Genomic DNA, 26,239 nt, shown 5'->3' with positions numbered 1-26,239 from the left:
TTTTAAATACACTTTTCCTGATCATTTACTCACCCCCATGTCATCCAAGATGTTCATGTCTTTCTTTCTTCAGTCGAAAAGAAATGAAGGTTTTTGATGAAAACATTCCAGGATTTTTCTCCTTATAGTGCATTTCAATGGCTACCAACAGATTGAAGGTCCAAACTGCAGTTTCAGTGCAGCTTCAAGGGCTTTAAACGATACCATATGAGGAATAAGGGTCTTATCTAGCGAATCGATCGGTCATTTTCGAATAAAATACAACCGTTTATGATTTATAAACAAAATATCGCCTTGAACGTACTTTCCACTTCCGCGTTCTTCATAACGCTTACGCTGAATGTCCTACACCTTCCCTATTCTACTTACGGAAAAAAAAAAAAAAAAACTGGCGCCGCGTTCGTTCCGTAAGTAGAATAGGGAAGGCGTTATGAAGAATGCGGAAGCGGAAAGGTGATATTTTGTTTATAAATCATAAACGGTTGTATTTTTTTGTCTGGTATCGTTTAAAGCCCTTGAAGCTGCACTGAAACTGCAGTTTGGACCTTCAATCTGTTGGTAGCCATTGAAATGCACTATAAGGAGAAAATCCTGGAATGTTTTCATCAAAAACCTTCATTTCTTTTCGACTGAAGAAAGAAAGACATGAACATCTTGGATGACATGGGGGCGAGTAAATGATCAGGAAAAGTGTATTTAAAAGTGAACTAATCCTTTAAGTTGGCACCCACCACTTTCTTTCTAAATTCAGGGTCCTTAAGGTGGTTCTCAAGCTCCTCCAACTCCTCCTTGCACTGAGCTGTCTTGAGATCCAAGATATCGTCCTCCCTTTGACGACCCTGGTTCCTCCGCAGTAGAAGTAAAATTTCTCTCTGGGAGGCTGCCAGGCTGTCTACTTTCTGCAGCAGCGACTGCAGTGTTTCTGCAATAAAGGTTTTTTTTATTTTTATTTTTTTTTTATAATTCAAGTATTAAAAAATGTAACTTTTATGTTATATATGAACAGAATAATAAAAAAAAAAAAAAATAAATAAATAATTTAACCATGTAGGTAAACGCATTTGTTGTACACCTATTTAATCGTATTTAAACACATCTTGTATCTTTTACCTTTGAGGTTGTTCGGCATTGAAACATCTCTAGGAGGCCTTGTCCATGGTTGTCTCTCCACTGAAAAGGTAACATCACAATTCTGTTAGACCATTATGCAGACAATTTAATTCTTGAAGTACAGAATAGGTGAAAAACAGTAAGTTTGGGGGTTAAAAAGCGACAGTTACATTTTGTCCATTGTTGTTACTTAGGGTATGACTCTTTGTACAAAATAAGTTATTTTGGGTATTTTTGGCTTCTAAATAAGCTGTTCTGCATTACAGATGTTTTCATGTAGTCAATACAAAATAATGTTTAAAAAATGACTTGTGTTAAAAGTTCATGAGTTCCTTGTTTTTTTTTCTGAGCGGTCAAACAGAACAGAATAGTCCTGCACCTGCTTTTTTGCTTTTTTGTTTTGTTTTTCAGCATCTTCTGCAAGTTTGAACCCTTTCCAATAGTGATGATACATTAAACTTATGTTTTCTGGGAAGCTTGCATTTTATGTAGCTTAAGAATAACATAACTAATTGAACAAATGAGATTTAAAATGATAGTTCACCTAAAATGAAAATTCTTATTTACTTACTCTTTAGCCATCCTAGGTGTATATGACTTGGCTTTCAGAAAAACACAGTCGTAGTTATATTAAAAAAATAATGTATATAATGGTAGTGAATGGGTGTTGGATGGGCTTCAAAATCCATCACTCCACATGACTCCAGGGGAGTTAATTCAGTTGTTACGTCTGACGTCACGCGGCAGCGCTTCCGGGTCCAAACGCTCTATCTCATACCACAAGAAAACAACAAATGGTGCTAATATACACACGTAATACTACAAAAAAATATACAATTATAACCTTTATCTCCATACCAATATTCCAGATGCCCAGACAATTCATCTTTTATAATTCGTTAAAATATTAATAGCTCTGACGCTGTGAGCATGGAGACTGTTGTGTAGACTGTAAGTATTTAAAATGATTAACTTTTTAAAATGATTGATGTTTAATATGAATAAATAGCGCTCATAAACAGCCGTCGATGGCATTTGCCAGGGAAACGAGTCGAGGCTAGGACCCGGAAACGGCATTCCTTACGTCACGACTTAACAAGTGGATAAAGGCCTTCTGAAGTGAAGTGATGGGTTTTTGTAAGAAATTATCCATATTTAAAACTTTGTAAAACCTTATAAATTAGCTTCCAGCAAACCACTACACAAAGTGAGTTACTGTGGAAGAGTAAACTTTGACCCGATGTATGAAGAAGTAAGTTCCGGTTGGATTTGTCTAAAAATGTTAAAGTTGTATTCACCTAGGATCACATGAGGGTGAGGAAATCATGGGGTAAATTTAATGTTTGAGTGAACTATCCCTTTAAACATAATTTACATATACTGTTCAAGTGTATACACACTCTGACTCTTAATGCATTCAGGTTGCCTTCTAACCCTAAACGTTCTGGATTAGAGATCACAAACCAAAAATTTACCAATCAGCTGTGAGCAAAGTGACAAATCTCTGATGTTAAAATGACACCCCTCCAGTTTCTCTTGTTCCAAATTGAAGGTCACTATACAGTAGCGATCCATTCCAAATTTGTATTCCGTTCACTTGCTAACTTCCCTACACATTGTGGACTGAGGTGTATGTCCTGATTGCACTGCAAAGGTTTAAATGGAATTGCACTAAGCCTCATTAAAAATGCAACATAAAATCAATGGCTGTTAATGGTCAGCATAAGATAGCTACAGATATTATGTGATTATATTTTAAAATAATACACACATTCGTTTGGGGTGGGGGGTAAATTAAGCATGATCTGTTGTGATGTCACAACAAAGGTTATTGAAATTATGAAATTACCTAAATGCTTTTTTGAATACATGTGTCATCACAGATTTAAAGTATGTAATTTATAGATTATTTTGGACAGCACTGTAGGAGCTTGCAGCTATGGACGGGACACTCTTAGCACCTTTTTTGAAATCTTGGCATCTTAACTAAAGTTCAAATAACCAAATGTTAGTTAAAAGTGGGCATTGAAATGGTGCTACTTGACTTGAATTGTAAATAAAATGTAAAAAACAACAACAACCCTCTTATTTTGTTAAAATTAACATCTTGCATGTTCTGCCACTGCTTGAATGAACTACACAATGCACTTGATCTGTAACAAGTTGTGTGTACGTTACAGTAGTGAACTTGCATGTCTTATATGTAGTATAAAAATAACTTTAATACATATGCTACTCTGTTGTTTGCTCTGAACTGATTCTTGACAAATTTATCTACAGATTTCTTTACCATTTGCATGTTCTGTTGCTGCCACTGAGGATCGTCTGGGAGGCTCTTCAACATCTGCAAGCAAGATGAATACACAGTTGTTAAGCTTAAGTTGGAGACCACATATTCTTCAGTCACATTGATTGAAATTCTACCTTCAGGTAAATCTTGTGATGTGGGAACTGAAGGGTCACAGGTGGGATGGTGGGAAGGTTCTGTGAGGGTTTTAGATATTTCAGTTTGTAGAGTAAATTACTAGTATTTGCATACAGTTAGGGGTGTGTGATTGTGTTGTCTATGACAATACTATTATTGTTGTTTTTAACCATGTGTGAGCTTGGATATATTTCAAAAAGCAAGGTGAACTTACCATCAAGAAGAGAGATGTTTTAGTATATGCAATAGTTAGTTAAATGCAAGAAGGGATATGCATGTGTTTGGTGCAGCCTGTCATGATGTTATTAACCGGTATGTTTGTTGTAAATGTTGTCTTGTATGCGTTTTCTTTCTGCAAAACAATTTTACCTGCGGGTACGAAATGAAGATACCTTGACCTAAATTTATTTTGGTTTTATGGGAATTACATGTGTTTTGAACCAAGCTGTGTAAATGAATTAAAGTAAGTTTAAAAAAAAAAAAAAAAAAAAAAAAATTGGTTCCCTGCGCATGCGCAGTTGCGCACACAGTTGGTTTGGCGCCTTTCCAGTCAGCTTACTCGGTATGAGACAAGTTGAACTTGAAGGGTTTCATCTGTTTCATCATTCGACCAATTTGCACAGTAAGTAATATTTCATCTTATGCATTACTATTTATCACAATAACTAGTTTGTTGACTGACTCAAAAGAATATAAAATGCTCGGGTTTAGAACGCATCTATTGGACAAATTTCAGCGACTAATCATACTTGGCGCGACTGCACTAAGGCCTAATTTTACAGATTTTATGTCACGCAACGGAATGTACTTTTAAGATATTTTTTGGAAAGAATGTTGCTTTATAAACGCCAATATGCTGCTTGTTCATAAAGAAAGCTCCTATTTAAAAATTGCTTCAACGGTTCTGAGCTCCAGCCGTCATCGGCCGTTTCCGCCGAGAACAGCTTTAACGTTACCCCCGTTAGTACCAGTAACGTTACAGCTGGGCGTTATTAGCCGAGCGCCTGCCGTATTTAGTGGCTGAAAAACACTGGTGACACACGGCCTACATAAACACGCCAGTTTAGCGTGTGTTTATATAGAAAAACAATTGAATGGACAACGCGTTCTGTGTGAAAGGCCTCTAATCGTTACATCTGCATGTTACCAAAAAAATAAAACTTTAGTTGCGATTTATGGGTTTGAGTGAGGGGGAGATTGAGCTTTCTTTTTTTTGTCAGTCAACGACTGATTATGTGTTTTTGCTCTGTGATATTGTATAAATTGTGGGTAATTTCCACAGATTTCCTATTCACAACACGTTGAAATTCTGAATGTTTTTAGTGATACACGTCAGGGATCCTGTAATTATGATCCTGCAAATATCTTTACTACTGAAACTCTTCATTTTGCTAGCTTTAATAGTGTGGTAAATGTATCCAGAACGAACAATAATCATTGTGTGCTTGCTTTCATTTGAGGTGTTCTCTCTACATGCATGTGACTACAGACAGAGTTCCCAGGTTCACATTTGTAGCCCAGACCCAGAGTTTTGTTCCAACAATTTGCACTGTAAGTAATATTTCAATGTGGAGCATCATTTAATACAGTAAACAATCTATTGACTCAAAATAGTGGTTATGAAGCATATGTTCAATGCTAGGCAAGGGTTGGAGTTAAAATCATCATTTGTGTTTAGGGCTGTGACGGTAGGCATGACAACCGCGCCACCGCGGTGGTGAAGTTGCCACAGCGGTCGTGGAGTGTCACCGGCGGTAGTGTGACGTCATATATAATATAATATAATATATGATATATATTTCAGAGATCGCGATAACTGAAAATTTTCTGTCTTTAATGGAATTTGTTTAGCAGTGACAGGAAAAAATCTGCAGCCCGTCTGTCATTTTGACAGATTATGTAGTTTGTAAGTAAGCTTGTTGTAATTCCCACCCCTGTCCAGTAGGTGGTGTGCGCGCTCCAGTGTGGCAGCAGAGCGCGAGTTCAGTCTCCAGAATAAAATGAAAACGATGTGCTTGATTACACACAGACCAGTTTAAGTAAATTGTATAATGATTGAGGCCCCGTTTACACGTACATGGTTATTTTGAAAAACGGAGACATTTCCCTTCGTTTGCGCCCTTCATTTACACGCAAACGGAGAATTCACCTCTGAAAACGAGTCTTTTTAAAAACTCCGGCCAGAGTGGAGATTTTGAAATTCTTCGTTTGCACGTTTGCATGTAAACTGAGACAAACGGGTGTTTAGGCAGCCAACGTCACAGTATACGATAGAGCTCGCACATATGTCAAAAGTGCGACTTATGTTTACATGTGATCATGGAAGCGTTTAGAGTAGCAGTCGCATTTATGTTGGTGCAAACTCTTCTCGTGTGTTTGCATTCGCAAATACAGCTGCTCTATTATGTCGAGGAGCAGAGACGAACGAGTGCTCGGAAATCAGCATTTTTGCAACAACTTCAAATCACTTCAAGAGGAATTCTGGATTTTTTTCGGGATTCTGATTGGCTTACGTGGGCTTGAACTGCTCGTTACACTCTTGACGTCATACATACACGGGTACGTGTAAATCAAAACTTTTCTGAAAACTGACATGTGTGCACGATGTTATTTTTGAAACCGGAGAGGTTGACGTTTATGAAAATAGCCGCCCATGTGTAAACGTAGCCAAAGTTACTTATGCATTCTTAAGTTTTTTTATTTTTCTTGCTGACTAAGTTTATGGTCAACGAATGGCTTTTCTGATGTATAATGGTACGTGACATTGGCTTAATTGATGTGATACAGATTTCGGTAAGCTACTGTATCTTTCAACATTTTTTTTTTATTTTCATTCATGTTTATTTCATTCTGTACAGGAGAGGAAAGGATGATCGCATTCATTTACAATCTGTAACGAGTTCAATATGAAAACTGAAAGTGACGCAGCTTGTCTTTGATCAACTTTCTTTTCATAGTATAAATAAATGCAAGCCTATGCCTATTTGCTTACCCTGTAAGTTCGTAAGGTCTTATCATTAAAATATAAATTATGATGGATTTTTTTTTTTACGATCCTGTCCATCAAAATGATGGCTAAACGCAAGTCTAACACAACCTCTAATTAATATATATATATATATATATATATATATAACAAACCCGCCCGCCCTTCGGACCCCACCACCGCAACACCGGCGGTTGTTGGCGATTTACCACCGCGGTAGTAAAAATTTGCCACCGTCACAGCCTTATTTGTGTTCTACTGAAGAAACAAAGTCACCTATATCTTGGATGCCCTGGGGGTAAGCAGATAAACATCAAATTTTCATTTTTGGGTGACCCCTTTAATGATGTGTGATCTGACATTATCGAGTTTGTCTCTCACAGCCAGAGAGTAAACGGATACACTACGAGATGTAGTCTAAAAGGTTAGACTAGTGCTCATATGCATTTATAGTGCTCATTTTCACTTTGTGATTTAATAATAATCAAATTTATAATATTTACAGACAAGTGATGTCCATATAAAGAGAGAGGCTATCCTCAGAGCTCAAACTGAAATTTGCTACACGTATGCTTCCATAGAAAACTAGCATGTTAGTTACTTATGCATTTAAAAGTGCCGGTTGTCTCAGTGCTGCACGAGCTCTCTCTCATCTTCACGAACGCGCGCGCGCACATGATCATTGTAAAATGAAAATTGTCGTGCTTGGTTTAAAATTTGTTCTTGCTTGTGTTATTTTTTTTGTCAGAAAACATTTTTAATTATCCACCCGTGTTTTTAAGATTCGGTAAATGACGTACGCTTTAGTTAACACAACCCCTCGTTATATGTCGGACTAACTTCTTGATATTCTTGAATACTCGATTCGTTTTGCTCTTATTGGTCCTTTCTATTAATTGTCAACTGTTTTCTATAAATATGTTTGGCAAACCTTTAGTCAGCGAATGTTTGTCTTGTTTATAATTCAAAGACAGCATGTTACAAATAGAAACCCCTTTTTTTTTCTTTGGGATTTAAAAAAAATTCTCATAATATGACTATGCAATGTTTTTTGATTACTTTATACATTTTATGTAGTATTTCTTGTGCTTGAAGTTTTTAGGTAGGTCTTTCGTCTGTCTTTGTTCTTTTGTGGTTTGTTTTCTTTACTCTTTTTTGGTTTGTTTTCTTTGCTCTTTTTTTATCAATGTTTATATGTCTTCAGTTTGAGGGTTTAAGCCTAGTATTAGTTTTTTTTTTTTTTATCTGTATAATATTGAATATTGAAATTGGTGATAAGAATTATGAAATGTAAATGGAAATAAAAATATATATCAATCTTATTTAAAGCAAAAATAACTATATCATTATCATGATATAAAATTACTCATATCGTGATAAAAGATTTTGGTCATCGCCCACCCCTACTTGTCAAACAGTTATGAATCACAAACAATGTTTAATAACAATGTCTAATAACAGTTTCTTTTTATCTAAATATAGGACAGTCAAAGAGAAGACTTCTTGAGAGACACGACAAACATTGCTATGGGCACGTGCGTGATTAAAAATGATTAAAAACGGACATTATGAAGATTTTGGAATTGTTGTTCGAGTAATTCTTTAGCAGATCAAATCTGTTGCACAGGCCTGTGTATTGATGCTGGGTGTAATATATGTTCTTAAAGGATTAGTTCACTTTCAAATAAAATTTGGTTGAATTTCGGTTGAAGGTCAAAATGATAGTTTTAGTGCAGCTTCAAAGAGCTTTAAGCAATACCTTACGCTGGTATGTCCTACACCTTCCCTATTGTACTTGTGGAACAACCGCCGCCAGTTCTGTTTTTTCTGTAGGTAGAATAGGGAAGGAGTAGGACATATAACGTAAGCTTTTTGAAGAATGCAGAAATTCGGTTTTGGCGGAAGCATGTGCAAGGCGTTCATTTGTTTATATAAATCATATACAGTTGTTTTTTTTTTTTTTTTTTTAGAAAATGACCGCTTGTTTTTTCTAGATAAGACCTTTATTCCTTGTCTGATATCGTATCGTACACTTTGAAGCTGCACTGAAACTGTAATTTTGACCTTCAACTGTTTGGAGGCCATTGAAGTCCACTATATGGAGAAAAATCCTGTAATGTTTTCTTCAAAAACCTTAATTTCTTTTCGACTGAAGAAAGAAAGACATGGACATCTTGGATGACATGGGGGTGAGTAAATTATCAGGAAAATTTTATTTGAAAGTGAACTAATCCTTTAATTTGGCATACCCAAAAGAACTCAAATCCTGGATCATCAGAAAATCTTAGATTTGTAAAGTACCGCAGCAGTCTCTGAGGGGTTAAATATTTTTTACTAGCTGAAATGAATTAAATTAAATTTCTGATATCAAGAATTTGATTTCTTTGAGTAATGATGTCATTGTAAGTCGCTTTGAATAAAAATGTCTGCTAAATGAGTAAATGTAATTAGTATGTTATGATGAAACCTCATAACAAATCAGAGATGCTGGATGCTAGTTTATTTATTTATATGCTCATTTACTTAAAAATAAATAAATATATTAATAAGAACCAACCCCCTTAATGTCTTAAGATATTACTAACATGCTGCATGATGTTGCTTTAATTGATCTAAACTCAAATACTGAGTTATTTGACAGTCAGTCAAAATGTGTACTTACAAAGCCAAAGACGCTCTCGTGATGTGGCTCTTAAAAGAGCCTTTGGGTCTATGTAGCTGCTGAAGACACAAGCGAAAGAAAAAGAAAAGAAAGAGGACTGAATATGAGTCTTATGTCTGTACAAATGAAAATGTTTTCAGTTTCATTGGTGATTATTGAGAAATTAGTATGTTATGATGAAACTGGCAAATCAGAGATGCTGGATGCTAGTTTATTTATTTATATGCTCATTTACTTAAAAATAAATAAATATATTAATAAGAACCAACCCCCTTAATGTCTTAAGATATTACTAACATGCTGCATGATGTTGCTTTAATTGATCTAAGCTCAAATACTGAGTTATTTGACAGTCAGTCAAAATGTATACTTACAAAGCCAAAGACGCTCTCGTAATGTGGCTCTTAAAAGAGCCTTTGGGTCTATGTAGCTGCTGAAGACACAAGCGAAAGAAAAAAGAAAGAGGACTGAATATGAGTCTTATGTCTGTACAAATTAAAATGTTTTCAGTTTCATCGGTGATTATTGAGGAATTAGTATGTTATGATGAAACTGGCAAATCAGAGATGCTGGATGCTAGTTTATTTATTTATATGCTCATTTACTTAAAAATAAATAAATATATTAATAAGAACCAACCCCCTTAATGTCTTAAGATATTACTAACATGCTGCATGATGTTGCTTTAATTGATCTAAGCTCAAATACTGAGTTATTTGACAGTCAGTCAAAATGTATACTTACAAAGCCAAAGACGCTCTCGTGATGTGGCTCTTAAAAGAGCCTTTGGGTCTATGTAGCTGCTGAAGACACAAGCGAAAGAAAGAAAAAGAAAAGAAAGAGGACTGAATATGAGTCTTATGTCTTTAAAAATAAAAATGTTTTCGGTGATTATTGAGGAATTAGTATGTTATGATGAAACTGGCAAATCAGAGATGTAGGTTGGCTTCTACTATTTTCACTTACAACAATCAGAGGGCAATCAACACTGAAAAAAAAGAGAGAAGAGAATAATTATTTTCATTGTATAAATTCCCAACGTTTTTAAAGGCTCTGATGAATTGTGTAAAATCTGATAATATCAAAATGAGCAGAATACAGAGCAATGTATTTGATGAGACCTTACAGCCCACTACAAATAAGCCACATTAAAATGCTTTTTCATTTTTGAGAATAACATTATTATCATTATTAATAATAATATGTTCTATTATATTTTTTGTTGTTACAAAATGAGGAATAAAAGATTTCACACAGGTGTAAAGGCTTATGAGTCTCTTATGTCTCTTCCCTCTTTAGGTGCACGCGCCAGCTTGTGAGAGAGAGAGAGAGAGAGAGAGACGGAGCTCACGCGCTCGCTGTCAAACCTGTGACAACGCACTACTTTCCATACAAATATGAATAACGAAGACATTATTAAGAATAATTGGTTAAAAAAAATACTCTTATACTCTTTTTAAGTAACGTTAACAGTAGATAACTGAAACGAAAGAGCGTCTCTCAAACGGAGCGGATTGGCTCCATAAGCGGTGACGTCACCTTGCTGTAACGGCATTTAACGGCGAAAGTCGTTGTCTGTGTGTCTTTTTCGGTAAATATACTACACATTTTCCCAAAAAGACAGTCCCTTTTTTATTACAATTTAATGGGTTTCATGAATGAAAACGGCCGCTATTTATTTTAGTGAAGGTTTCCCTCAGAAAAACGAACTATTCCCTCAGACTGTTTATTATAATAACTTATTATAATTACATTTTATTACTTTTTTTCTGAATAGTTTTAAATATCATTTACTTTTATTGTCGGCCTTATACAAAGTAATTTAACTAAATTGGTTAAGTAATAAAGTAATTTACCTCAGTAAAACGCACTGATGGTGATGTCCACTCAAAGGGCAGTCAGGCTGTGCGCGCGGTGGGCACAGACCCCGGCTTATATATGCCCGCTGCCCGGTTTCGCGGGCTTAGCACGCGAGTAAGAATTTAAGTATTAAGAGAAAAGTTTATATATTTTCATTTTTAAAAAAAATTATATACATTTATATAATGACTCATTGCATTAACTTAGCAATAAACGTCAAAAAAGATGTTTTTTTATATAATGCCGGGTTTGTATTTTACTATACTATATTTAAAGCAATGGTGTTATCAAAAATATAACAGTCATATATATATATATAAAAATATATACTATGTTTTCTTCCCAGTTTGAGAGTCCCCCTTTGTTAAATATAACTGAGCAACCCTATAGGTGGCGATGTACGCCCGCGAGTCGCCAATAAGCCAATGGATGAAGAAGAGCCAGTCACGCTGACCGTGAGTCTCTTGTATGCTTGAGAGGTAAGCATAGTATAATATGTGGAAATGTAGGCCTATGGTTTTATGATAGTATGTTTTTCATTGGTGGGATTGTAACATTTTTAAAAGTGAACTAATTTTGATCAGTTCTACCCGACCATATGTTGTAGCTCAGTTTACCAACCAACCGCGGTGCATAGCCTACAGTTAGCAACAGATACATTTTAAAAAATATATATATATAAAAAAAAAAAAAAAATATATATATATATATATATATATATATATATATATATGCAGATGCAGAATATGCAATTTATTTCGTTTTATAATAAATTTATAATTCTTATAAAGAAATTTAAATGTATGCAATTAAATTCATTAGATTACAAACTCATGTGCAATATAGAGAATATTATTCAGAATAATGCCTTTTGATATAATAAGGATATTTTCTTGAATATTTCACTATTAGTGCGTCATAATGTCATATTAAATTGCTTTGATTTATAGGGATTACACTAATAAATAATTATTATTAATTTTACCATTTGTTTTATTAATGTTTATTTACAGTGCAATTTATTCTGCTTACCTGACTCATGCAGAATTTGTCCTGATGTTTGGCTGTGGTCCCTCCATCATCCAGACACTTTTTGGCAACTGGTCTGTGTATGGAGGCCCCCATGATCTATATAGATCCAGTGTTCTTTTCTCCCACAAACTCCACTTTCAGGTATGTTTTTTGCTCTTTCTCCTCTGTTAAAACGTACTGAACTGTCATATCTCATAGCTGATGTTGTGTTGTTCCGCCATACAGTTAACCAGATTAACCTTACCAATATTACTTCTCTGTCATGTAAATGTTGATTTTAGGAGCTCCTGTAAGCTGGTGGCCATATTGGTGAATGAGAATAGAGGGGATTTGCAGACCACCATTGAGATGTTTCTCTTCTTTCGTAGGTATAAAAAGGTATAACTGTATTAGGGGTGTAATGGTTTGAATTATGGTTTGGTTTGTATCATGTTTTTAGGGTTGCAATTTCGGCACAGTTTGATATGTGCTATTCTCAGGGAAAAAGGACTAATGTCAAATAAAAATAAAGAAAAAAAGAACAAATATACAAACTACAAGCAATAGCACACATAAACATTCGAGCAAGGATGGAAATTAAACAGTGCGTTTAGGTATTTCAGGTAATCAAATGTAAAATAACACTGCATATAATCTTCACCTAATAAATTAAATAAAAAGTAATCCTTAAGTTACAAATGTTATTCAGTTTATAGCAGCTTCTTTTTTGTTTAACATTAAAAACAGACAGAAGTCTAATATCCATGCTACTGTCATTTTAAGACCTAATTCATAGACTCAGTATACTAATATTTCAAATAAATTCAGTGATGCTCGACTCTGTATTAAGCTACAAATAAATTACAAAGTTTCAAAGAATGCCTAAAAAAGTAGTGTTTATATACACATAATGGCTAGCCAGGGAAACAAATACATTTATGCTCTTCCAAAGAATCATCTACTGTCAGAGATTGAAACTGAATTTTCATTAGCACATCTTTTTTTTTTTTTTTCTTTTTTTTTTTCTGACCATTATATATCATAATGTGATATACATTTGCAAATTTAATTTAATAAATTTAATATAATTTATTTATTTGTTGGCCATGAAAATAGCCACAGAAGCTGATATGGCATTAAACACAAATAAACAAACAAACCATCATTTTATAGTTTAGGATGTTGATATAAACACTGATCTACCCCCACTGTTATATTAATTATATTTGTGCAGGTTGTAAAAATTAAAATTCTGTCATTTGCACACCTCAAAAGTTGTTTTAAACAATACTCTTGTATTTTCAGAGCAAAGTTTCTTTGCTCTGTTGACTTCCATAGTATGAAAAAAGAGAGAGCCATGCTAAACTGTAGCACACCAACAGGAAATGTGATGTCAACACATTTATAAACTAACATTTGTTCATGTGAAATGAATGTGGAGCACATACATTGACAGAAACGTACATTAGTGAAACTGCTTTGCTGAACAGTGGTTGGGGATTTATTTTTTATTTATTTATTTTTTAACGGAGAACTATTACACCTCTAATGTGTACAATGACATTAAAAACAAAAGTGTGCAGTGACTGAAATATATAATTGTGTAAAAGTAAGGGATTATCCATGGCTAGCTGTGCATAAATGATTTTTAATGCATGACATGAAGGCAAAGAACCAACCAACATGAAAAAGAGGCTGGTTCCCTCTGCAGAGTGCATCCAAATCATTAAAGGGATAGATCACCCAAAAATAATAAAGCAAGTCATCATTTACTCACCCTGGTGTTATAACAGTTATCTTATGGACCATGACCAAAGGCCAATATCAGGACTTTCATTAAATGCATAAAATTTCATATCCAGCAGATTTTTTTTTTAATTCTCTTTTTGTGGTCCATAAAAGAAAGAAAGGGATAGGGGATTTAAACAGTATATTAAATTGCTTTTCATTTTAAGATAGATTTCCTTTAATGCACAGCTAGCCATGGATTATTCCTGCTTACGCCTTGGTCAGTTGTCAGCAATGACAACTTAAAGCTATTATTGATGTTTGCAGCACCATTTTTATTTATTTAGTCAATTATGGCTCATTAGATCTACATTTCTGTCTACTTTGAATGAGACAGAGAATACAGTAGTGTGTATTATTATTATTATTTTAATGAATAAATGAATTATAACATTTATTTGAAATAATTATCGAGTGAGAAAAAGATATAAATAAATAAACTTACTTTAAGATGTGCTTAAATGGTACAGTGTCACAAAATGCATGCAAACTAGTCAACACAAGCTAACCCTGAATGGAAAAAACAAATTACACACTGTGTAGCACCATTATATAATGGGTGTCTGCTGATGTTTGATAAAAAAAAAATTGTAGAGGCATGTCACCTTTACCATGAGGGCACAGTAAAAAAAAAAAAAAACTCATCAGGGATGGGAGACCATTAAAGGTGCCATCGAACGTTTTTTTACAAGATGTAATATAAGTCTAAGGTGTCCCCTGAATGTGTCTGTGAAGTTTCAGCTCAAAATACCCTATAGATTTTTTTAAATTAATTTTTTTAACTGTCTATTTTGGGGCATCATTAACTGTGCACCGATTCAGGGGCTACTGGCCCTTTAAATCTTGTGCTCCCTGCCCATCGAGCTCGCAACTCTATAATACAGTGCATTTACAAAGTTCACACAGCTAATATAACCCTCAAATGGATCTTTACAAGATGTTTGTCATGCATACTGCATGCATGCTTCGGGTCATGTGAGTATAGTATTTATTTGGGTGTTTATATTTGATTCTGAATGAGTTTGATAGTGCTCCGTGGCTAAAGCTAAAATTACACACTGTTGGAGAGATTTATAAAGAATGAAGTTTTTTATGAATTATACAGACTGCAAGTGTTTAAAATGAAAATAGCGACGGCTCTTGTCTCCGTGAATACAGTAATAAACGATGGTAACTTTAACCACATTTAACAGTACATTAGCAACATGCTAACGAAACATTTAGAAAGACAATTCACAAATATCACTAAAAATATCATGTTATCATGGATCATGTCAGTTATTATCGCTCCATCTGCCATTTTTCGCTGTTGTTCTTGCTTGCTTACCTAGTCTAATGATTCAGCTGTGCACAGATCCAGACGTTAATACTGGCTGCCCTTGTGTAATGCCTTGAACATGGGCTGGCATATGCAAATATTGGGGTGTACACCCCGACTGTTACGTAACAGTCGGTGTTATGTTGAGATTCGCCTGTTCTTTGGAGGTCTTTTAAACAAATGAGATTTATATAAGGAGGAGGAAGCAATGGAGTTTGAGACTCACTGTATGTCATTTCCATGTACTGAACTCTTGTTATTCAACTATGTCCAGGTAAATTCAGTTTTTAATTCTAGGTCACCTTTAAGAATTTTAAAACACTTCTTTGTATAAATATTTATGTTTTACTTCTTTAAAAAAAAAAAAAAAAAAAAAAATATATATATATATATATATATATATATATATATATATATATATATATATATATATTCCATGGAATGTCTGGATATTGAATTCTGATTGGCTGGCAGGTATGCAGTAAAACCGTTTAATGCACAAGTAGTTCCAATTCAGTTTAATCACCGTTCTATATTAATACGCTGCTTTAATTGATGCACACTAGAGAGAGAGAGAGGTCGGAGATCGCATTGCGCTGTACACATACATAATCTTGTTGTCAGCGCTTCCGTGATTCTTATTAATAAAATAACCATGCAGGTCCTAAAGTTGAGTAGCAAATATGGTAAAGTCAACAGAGCTCTCACAAAAGTTATAGAGAAGAAATAGTTTCATTATATTAGAAAGTTTAAGGTTACATTTTAAGGCTTCTAAGCACTTCCAAGCAACGTTTATTGGTGGCTTTAAAGAATAAAAGCTTCTGCACCAAATTTTACTTTTAGGGGTTGAATAATTTTGAACATGAACATTTAGAGCCATTTTGATTTCATTATTCATCAACTGCGTTCTCAAAATTACTCAAATGTGTATTAGAAATGTGTACTGATGCCTTTGTTGGATTGGTTTCACAAAATTTTGTTCTCTGCAGCAAAATATCTTGCAGGTCAAGGAGGTTGAATAATTTTGATTGCAACTGTATGAAAAACACAAACTTAGATTTTTCCAAACCCCCACCATCTAATATACATGTTAATTAAAGAAGAAATTTGTTAAGAGAGCAATCCTGTATATTTCTTTTTTTTTTTCTAAATAAGAAATAAAATTGAACTCAATATTGAAATGCATCAAGATCAACACGAAAGTCATTTAAACATACACAGTCTTATTTCTGTGCATTAAACTGAGTAACTAAACTAAATATTCCAGCCTGTCAAGCAAAACATACTTACTTGTCTCCTTTTTTCTTTTTCAGTGCTCTGATTACAGATGTTTCACTGCTGTCATTGGCATGCTTGTCATCTGACAAGGATTTTGTGAATAATTGAATAATAATAAATGGATAATTTCTATTCTTGTGCCATGATTGTCCTTTAAATATTTGTATTCATTTGTTCTAGTTGTGTTTTTCACCAGTGTCCTTTTTTAATACATATTAGTTAATAATTTTCTATACTGCTGTAGTATTTAGACATTTTGAGCATTGCATATCACAAATCAGTGACTTTGTTTTGTTTTGTTTAAATGTTTAATGGGTTTGAAACCATAGATATAATTATGTGATTACTTGTAGATAATACATAAGGACAGTTATGCACTTGTTTTGTCTTAATTGTAATTTATGATACTGCATTTTACAAATGGGAGAAAACTCTTTGTTCTTTGACCAGCAGTGCTTGGACACTTACCTGTGATTATCATAAATAACTTAAAAATAATATAGATAATAAGGGATTGAGTAAGTCTGAGCTTTTTTGCAAAGCACAACACAACTGTTGCAGGTGGGTTAAGAATATAGTGAAAGCTTGGATGTCTGATACATAAAAGTGTGTTTTGTCTTTATCCTATTTTGCACATAGCAAATTTATGGAATTAACGGAGATGTCTCCCTCTTAGGGAGGATTTTTGTCTCCCAGAAATGAATTTTATTAAAAGTCAAAATAATTAATTGTTTATAGCAAACGGATGAATTTTTGTTCCTTTTTGTAAAATTATATTTTCTCACAAACGTACCACGAAGCAATAACATCTTTTAAAGAAATGCAGTTTGTTAATTAAATTATGAGGTATGACGTCGCAGACTAAAAACGCACGGAACACACTAGGACATGTAGCCTACTGGTAATGAAATTACGGGCCAGTGACGTTGTAGCTACGTTGCCAGTAAGTCATGAAATTACCAAGTTATTACGAATAGAGTACCTATCTGGGACGTTGTTGGTTATCTTGTTACGTTAGGAGGACGTACTGACGACGTTGTGAGTTGGTGATGGGATGGTAATGGAATTACGAGCACATGACGTCGTGGTTACGTTGTCTGTTGGTAAGTCACGAAATTACCAAAAAGTACGAATACGTTACGTAACGGTTACGTCGTGTGTTAGCAGGGAAGTGGAGCCCTTTTTCCTAAACCGAAACTAATAAAAACCTGCCCGAGAAGGACAGACTTTCCTAACTTATGATTCTCAGTAGCCTATTGAGAGCAAGCGAGCACGACAGATGGACATTGTGCGCACAAAAATGCTAGGAGAAAGGGGCGTTTGGGTATTTGTTAAAGGCAAAATGCTTCATTGCATTCCTTCTCAAGAGAATACTTATCTTCCTCCTCCTACTTCTCCGCCTCAAAAACATTAAAGAAGTCTTATTTCAAACTTTTGATCGCCAGTCTGTAAAATAATGCGTGTGAACTATTAGAAAATTATATGTTTTACACTTTACGGGACATAGGTTATATGAAAGCTGCTGGTTTTGCCATGCAGTTTAAGTTTGAGAATATTTCGAGTTTTATGATTGTGAAATTACTGAAGAAATCCTGACAACAGACACACATTCACTTTTATCTGACATGCTGAACACTATAGGTTACGTTAATGTTTCTATATCCAATGTGTGAAGAATAACAATCCGAAAAGGTCAGAAGTGCGTCCTAGAAATGAATCCCCGTCGTTTAACAGTTTATTATTATTATTTATCGTAAACAGTTGGCAAACATTGCTGTAGGCTATATTGTTTTGTTCAGCTGCTTATGTTATCTCGGCTCGCATTCTACAAGCATTAAATAGTGCAGCGCTGTTCGGTTTCCGTGGACAGTAAATCCCGCCTCCTTTGATTTGATTGGTTATCTCAAACATTTTGACATTGATAAGCGCTTTTATACAGACTGAGCACACTGATTAGTGTCTTTGTGGGCCGCGCCCGCGCGAACAATTCGTCTGTGCTGACGGAAAGATGGGCCTATGGACTATTTACTACAATTCATTCATACATTTACATTGCAAAGGGCCGGCCCACAGGGAAAACTCCCGGTACTGCCGATAGCCTTGTCCGCCCCTGGGGGAAATAATGGGCGTCCAGTGCCACAAAACAAGATCACTTACCTTGTAATTATTATTGCTATAGCATCCCGATCGTCTGTTTGAGCCAATCGAGTACACTCCCGAAATGCCCTATTGCAGTCTGTAAGAAACTCTCTCCGCGCCATGTCCTGCTGCTGATGATACTACTACTACTACTTTCTTCCTCGCCGCCAAAAGTTTTTGGTTAAAAGGAAGTTGCGCCAGACTTGAGCACATCGTAACCATTACGTAAGTGCTAGTTCACAATCTCATTAATAATAAAACGATCTGAATCGTGCGTATCACCATATTAATTAGTCATGAGAAGGATTACAAACAGTTACGACAGGCAATGTCAACGTGACACAACACCTTTATTTATTTAAATTATTCATGATATAGTGACCCAAGCACTACACTGAGCTTACCTCATCAATCATCAAAAGTCAACAACATTGACGAAAGGGTGACGCACACACACGGAAGAGCCACTTTTGCAGGAAACCGAATAGATAAATTTGGAATTAGGTGAACATTATGTTTTGTTGACAGCACTGGGCGTAATGACAGAAATCAGAGTTGACAATTAAATGGTACTTTCGATGAAAGGAGATAATTACTGAAATGTAATTTCTTACAGATGAGGGAATCGTGAATTGCTGGACAGACGGATGGCTGAAGCACACTGGCTGACTATAGAGATACACACAGGAAAACAATGGGGAACAGACTATGGAGAATATCGTTGGAATACATTCTTGAGTTGTTTCCTATACATACATGCTTATTCCGTCTTCTATTTGTTTATATTATTGTAAATAATTTTGTTTTACATTTGTAAATACATTTGTAATACATTTTATTTATCTACACACCACACGTTGTATGTGTTTATTACAAATTCAAACAGTAAAACTGTCACAAAACTAACAGATCTATAAGAACCAATTCTTTTCTTGTATACACACACACCAGCACATGAAAGCAGTATTAAAAATCAGGTAAACAAGAGCAAACCTTTACCAGAAACATGAATATAGTTTACTACAAAAAAAGAGTAAAAAAAAAACAACAACAATGAAGGAGGCCTGCAGATGTTGAGAAGAACCATGGATTCAACATTCATAATGATTTTTCCCTCCATAATGCATAAGAATGTTCTATGATGTAGATGAAATTCTCTAGGCAGATTTAAATTCGTGAGTAAACATTTGTGATTGCAGTACTGTACAACATTTGCTGGATGTTTGTGTAGGCTATGTAATTTTTGGGGGAAGTGGGAAAAGATTATAACAAAACCACTCATTAAAAAACAATAATAAGCATGTACTTTCATTAGTGTATGTCTATAGATGAATATGTTATAAAATCAATAGTGAACACACCTGTAGTTATGATGATATAATTTAGTTTTTAATAAACGTATTACTAGAATAAACTGCAGTGCAGTGAATAATGAAATTTCATCAACATAAGAGTGTTTACTGTGCTGTGTTAATTGTTTTGAGAGCAACAACATTCATTCATTTGAAGACATGTGTTAGGATTAAAATAAATACAAATAAAAAATGTATGCTATAATTATTATGTGTAGCCATAGTTGTAGCCTATTTATGCTCACTGTTCATTTTTAAAGATTTATTTTAGACAAAATCCTGCCATTTGCAATCCTAATCTGCTTGTGCAAGTACACCACACCACCAGGTGGTGGTAAAGTCCCACGTTTTTTATTTCGCAAATGACGTGTTAACACGTAATTACGCGTTAACACGTCATTTGCGCGTTAACACGTAATTACGCGTTAACACGTCATTTGCGCGTTAACACGTAATTACGTGTTAAGACGTCGGTTTCACACGTTTTGGCCCTTTTGGCCTTCCATATGCATGTTGCAACGTTATGAGGGGTGAATTCAACAAAATTTGATGATTGCTTATGAGGGGTGACTTCAACAAAATGTGATGATTGATAAGCAAACTGAGAGGAGAACTAACGTGTATACGCACGCCAGCCGTCTGGCCAAAATCCCATAGTATTCAGGCGTCAGACGTCAGATATGAGACGTTAAACGTCACGGTCACGTGTTGGAGCTTCGCTCAAAGTGCGCGGCGGCGATGGCGGCGACGTAGTTGAGAAAGTATATTTTTTACTTTGCGTCTGGATAACGTACGTGTGGATAAACGCCTGGATAACGTACGTGTGGATAAACGCCTGGATAACTATAGCCTCTGGATAATGTGTGAATAACATTGATAATAATATTTTAGCTTTATTCTTATTTTGTCCAAAGGAAGCTTTAATTAAGGTGTAAATGTTCATAATTGTAGGAAGCATTACAAATCTGTCTCTCTGAATGAAGCTTGGCCATTCCTCCAGCCACCTCTGTTGCGCAAGCACTGCATTTGCTGACTTTTCTCCGTTTAAAGGACACACCGGCCATTCCAGCTGAACTAAAGCTTTCACCTCTTAATATGGAAAATAATAATAATAGGCTAATAATAATAATAATAATAATAATAATAATAATAATAATAATAATAATAACAAGCCCAAAAATGCATATAAGTGGCCATGGTAACACTGCAAGTGCGCGCTTGGCTTGAAGCAGCTAAACAAATAAAACAGCAGAGACAAGCTCAAAGGTCAAACATGTTTTTGTTTTTGTTTTTTTTTGTTTTTTAAGCGCATGTTTACTTAGAAAAATAATGTAAAAGTGCTGCAATGGCATAAAAAACATTAAGGTTAGCACAACGAAATAAACAAATATATTGCATGGTTATACACGCTCGTTTGAGATGTGTTGCGTTAATTATTATTAGTAGGCCTAGACTTATTTATTTGTTCTCATGTGCTTGCATTCAATTTGTCTAATGCAATAAATTGAATTATTATATTTAAGCTTTAGTTATATTTTAGGTGATGTTGCTGGGTAAGTGAATTAAGAACAGTGCTCAGTCATAAAAAAATAAATAATGTTGTGTGTGCGTGAGGCGCCGACGCGATCACTTACATTTTCTTATAAAAGCGGGAAAAAAATAAAATACTCAGACATTTATGGTCACATTTATGTAACATTTCGAAATAACTTACTTGTCGCAGTTTGTTCCTTTCATTTTGTTAATATGTTTATTATTTAGGTGAAATAAATTTCGCGCATAGGTTAGGATTTCTCCATTCAGAAGCGCTGCTGCCCGATGATGATGAATCCTCATGTTCTGTTGTTTATTCTGCTATTTGTTCATGTAGGCTAAAACTAATTAAACCCCTGGGATTTTATTAATGGGTCACAGACACGTATTCATTGTAATTTCGTTTAATTCTAATTTTATTTTACCTTGTCGGTTAATGAAAAGATAATGATCTCGTCGGTTGAAAGTCAGGGGAGGAAACGAAATGGCATCGACAAGGCAACATTTAGTTTTAGTTTAGTTTAAGTTTTTTTTTAACTAATATATATATTTTTTTCTTATATTCAGGTTTATTTCGATTAGCATAAATGTTTTAATAGCTAGTTTTATTTTTTCTTAGTTAAGTATAATAACCCTGCCTGGGAAAAACATCCACAACTGCAGTACAGTCAATTTTCCAGCTGTTTAAGCCATGAATATTTACAAATTTACGAACTATTTATTGCCGTCTGGGACACAATCTCAGGCCGGGAGTCTCAGACTCATCGAAGCCAAATACAGTTATTGATGCTCGGGAAGCTAACAGCAATTTCTTAACGATCAGCATTTCATCTGAAAGAGGTTCGCCTGAAAATGTTGTCCAATAGAGGGAGCCACAGGATAAGGAATATTTTAAGCTTATTTTCCTTATTTTTAAGCTTATCTGTTTCCATACTTATACTTTTGAACTATAACCATTAAATTTCTTTAACCATGTTCTGACAATATAGTTTTACTGTACATTGACATATGAGAAATGCTTATCCCAAGAATAATTATTTTTATATGCTGTCTTAACTAATAGCCTATGACAGTTTGTTCTGCATGTGCATTTCTTTTTTCCGGTATATAGGCTATAGCTTACAATATTATAATTTCTATTAAAATACATGATTAAAGTGTTTGATAATAGGCCATAGCTTGCACTCTGAATTAATCTTTTAATTTCGAATTTGGTCTTTTAATTTAACTGTCTTTAATGCATCATGCATTTTTTTGTTTTGTTTTGTTTTATAAAGGATTTCTATGGGAGACAAAACTCTGTAACAATATGTTTACTTGGATAATGCTGTCATTATCTTAGCAGTAGTGTTTATGACAGGAGAAATGTGTTGATTAGTTGTCTCTGGTTGTCATTTTAGGACATTAAGCCCAGGCATTTTCAAGTTAAGCAATAGCACATCTTTTAATGTCAGTTGATTGGCTAATAGTGTATGTTAGGTCATGTTTTCGTCAACATATTTAACGTACGTGTGGATAAACGCCTGGATAACGTACGTGTGGACTAGCGTCTGGATAATGTATGTGTGAATAACATTGATAATAATATTTTAGCTTTATTCCTATTTTGCCCAAAGGAAGCTTTAAGGTGTAAATGTTCATAAGTTGGAGGAAGCATTACAAATCTGTCTCCCCGATTGAAGCTTGGCCATTCCTCCGGCCACCTCTGTTGAGCAAGCACCGAATTAACAGCTGACTTTTCTCCGTTTAAAGGACACACCGGCCATTCCAGCTGAACTAAGGCCTTCACCTCTTAATATGGAAAATAATAATAACAAGCCCAGAAATGCATATAAGTGGCCATGGTAACACTGCAAGTGCGCGCTTGGCTTGAAGCAGCTAAACAAATAAAACACAACAGAGTCGAGCTCGACGGTCAAACGTGTTTATTTTTTTTATTTTTTTTAAGCGCATGTTTACTTAGAAAAATAATGGAAAAGTGCTGCAATGGCATAAACAACCTTAAGGTTAGAACAACGAAATAAACAAATATATTGCATGGTTATACACGCTCGTTTGAGATGTGTTGCATTAATTATTATTAAAAGACTTATTTATTTGTTCTCATGTGCTTGTATTCGATTTGTCTAATAAATTGAATTACTATATTTAAGCTTTAGTTATATTTTAGGTGATGTTGCTGGGCAAGTGAATTAAGAACAGTGCTCAGTCATAAAAAAATAATGTGTGTGCGTGTGAGGCGCCGGCGCGATCACTTATATTTTCTTATAAAAGCGGGAAAAAAATAAAATACTCAGACATTTATGGTCACCTTTATGTAACACATTTCGAATCTGTGAAGGGTTAAATAGGCCTATTATTTTTGTACACTCACAATAAAAATAAAAAATTGCCTGTAAAACAAAGAATATAAAAATAATTATATTTTGTTAATATGTTTATTAGGTAAAATAAATTTGCGCATAGGTTATTTATTCCTTTAGGATTTAATCCTGTTTTTCTCCATTCAGAAGCGCTGCAGGTGCCTGAAGATGATGATGATGATGATGATGAATCCTCACATTCTGTTGTTTATTCTGCTATTCCTTCATGTAGGCTAAAACGAATTAAACCCCTGGGATTTTATTAATAGGTTACAGACACGTATCCATTGTAATTTCGTTGAATTCTAATTTTATTTTACTTTGTCGGTTAATGAAAAGATAATGATCTCGTCGGTTGAAAGTCAGAGGGGAAAAACGAAATGACATCCACAAGGCAACATTTCTAGTTTTCGTTTAGTTTAAGTTTGTTTTACTAATATATATATATATATATATATATATTTATATATATATATATATATATATATATATATATATATATATATATATATTTTTTTTTTTTTTTTTCTTATATTCAGGTTTATTTCGATTAGCATAAATGTTTTAATAGTTTTAGTTTTTGTTAGTTTATAACCCTGCCTGGGAAAAAACATCCACAGAACTGCAGTCAATTTTCCAGCTGTTTAAGCCATGAATATTTACAAATATTCACGAACTAATTATTGCCGTCTGGGACACAATCTCAGGCCGGGAGTCTCAGACTCGTCGAAGCCAAATACAGTTATTGATGCTTGGGAAGCTAACCGCAATTTCTTAACGATCAGCATTTTATCTGAAAGAGGTTCACCTGAAAATGTTGTCCAGTAGAGGGAGCCACAGGATAAGGAATATTTTAAGCTTATATTCCTTATTTTTAAGCTTATTTGTTTCCATACTTTTGAATGTATAACCATTAAATTTCTTTAACCATGTTCTGACAATATAGTTTTACTGTACATTTAAATATGTGAAATGCTTATCCCATGAATAATTATTTTTATTTATTCTAATATGCTGCCTTAACTAATATGACAGTTTGTTCTGCATGTGTATTTATTTTTTCCAGTATTATATAGGCTATAGCTTAAATTAAAACTTCTATTAAAATATTACATGATTGAAGTGTTTGATAATAGGCCATAGCTTGCTCTCTGAATTAATCTTTTAATTTCGAATTTGGTCTTTTAATTTAACTGTCTTTAATGCTTCATGCATTTTTTTTATAAAGGATTTCTATGGGGGACAAAACTCTGAAACAACATGTTTTACTTAGATAATGCAGTAATGTCATTATCTTAGCAGTAGTGTTTATGACAGGAGAAATGTGTTGATTAGTTGTCTCTGGTTGTCATTGACATTAAGCGCAGGCATTTTCAAGTTAAGCAATAGCACATCTTTTAATGTCAGTTATTGATTGGCTAATAGTGTCGGTCATGTTTTCGTCAACATATTTAAACAAAGTTAGGAATGGAGAAATATTCAGTGATTTTGAGGTGCTTAAATGTTAAATGTGTTTTTTTCTTTTTTCTCAAAACAAACCAAATAATTTACAGAACTTCAGACAATTTACAAAATAACAACTGGCAAAAGTTACTTCAGACGTCACGGCGCAGCAAGACAGTTAGCTTCTCACGCGGCTTCTCAGGCGAGAAAGGGGGCGACGAAAGTGTCACGTTCCTTATCACACGTCATTGGTCGCGGCTTCTGCTCACGGCAAGGTACGCGACGATCGACACGACTGATTGCTTAGTTAGTATCGTAAATAGCAAAACTATGGCGTTCCGAATATAGGGTGTCGTTTTGCTATTTACGATGCTAACTAAGCAATCAGTCGTGTCGATCGTCGCGTACCTTGCCGTGAGCAGAAGCCGCGACCAATGACGTGTGATAAGTAACGTGACACTTTCGTCGCCCCCTTTCTCGCCTGAGAAGCCGCGTGAGAAGCTACGTGACGTCTGCGCCGTGACGTCTGAAGTAACTTTTGCCAGTTGTTATTTTGTAAATTGTCTGAAGTTCTGTAAATTAGTGTTTTTGGTTTGTTTTGAGAAAAAAGAAAAAAACACATTTAACATTTAAGCACCTCAAAATCACTGAATATTTCTCCATTCCTAATTTTGTTTAAATATGTTGACGAAAACATGACCGACACTATTAGCCAATCAATAACTGACATTAAAAGATGTGCTATTGCTTAACTTGAAAATGCCCGCGCTTAATGTCAATGACAACCAGAGACAACTAATCAACACATTTCTCCTGTCATAAACACTACTGCTAAGATAATGACATTACTGCATTATCTAAGTAAAACATGTTGTTTCAGAGTTTTGTCCCCCATAGAAATCCTTTATAAAAAAATGCATGAAGCATTAAAGACAGTTAAATTAAAAGACCAAATTCGAAATTAAAAGATT

General features: G+C 34.5%; 2 long non-coding RNA genes across 4 annotated transcripts; one reads left to right on the top strand and one right to left on the bottom strand.

Moving 5' to 3' along the window:
* Nucleotides 1-8,943: 8,943 nt before the first annotated feature.
* Nucleotides 8,944-11,086, bottom strand: LOC125265028. The gene is made up of 5 exons (XR_007184191.1): nucleotides 11,040-11,086; nucleotides 10,150-10,171; nucleotides 9,928-9,986; nucleotides 9,558-9,616; nucleotides 8,944-9,242 (listed from the first exon to the last, which is right to left on the bottom strand). It is a non-coding gene; the product is annotated as an uncharacterized LOC125265028 (long non-coding RNA).
* Nucleotides 11,087-11,369: 283 nt separating this feature from the next.
* On the top strand, nucleotides 11,370-16,570 carry LOC125265017. 3 transcript variants are annotated; one of them, XR_007184190.1, is made up of 4 exons: nucleotides 11,370-11,522; nucleotides 12,089-12,216; nucleotides 12,357-12,443; nucleotides 16,474-16,570. It is a non-coding gene; the product is annotated as an uncharacterized LOC125265017 (long non-coding RNA). The 3 variants fall into 3 exon arrangements; XR_007184189.1 differs by having other exon boundaries at nucleotides 12,357-12,453; XR_007184187.1 differs by having other exon boundaries at nucleotides 11,384-11,522; nucleotides 12,057-12,216; nucleotides 12,357-12,453.
* The last annotated feature ends 9,669 nt before the right edge of the window (nucleotides 16,571-26,239 follow it).

Source organism: Megalobrama amblycephala, linkage group LG1, assembly GCF_018812025.1.
Source record: "Megalobrama amblycephala isolate DHTTF-2021 linkage group LG1, ASM1881202v1, whole genome shotgun sequence".
NCBI lineage: Eukaryota > Metazoa > Chordata > Actinopteri > Cypriniformes > Xenocyprididae > Megalobrama > Megalobrama amblycephala.
This window is presented reverse-complemented; position numbering and strand designations above follow the sequence as displayed.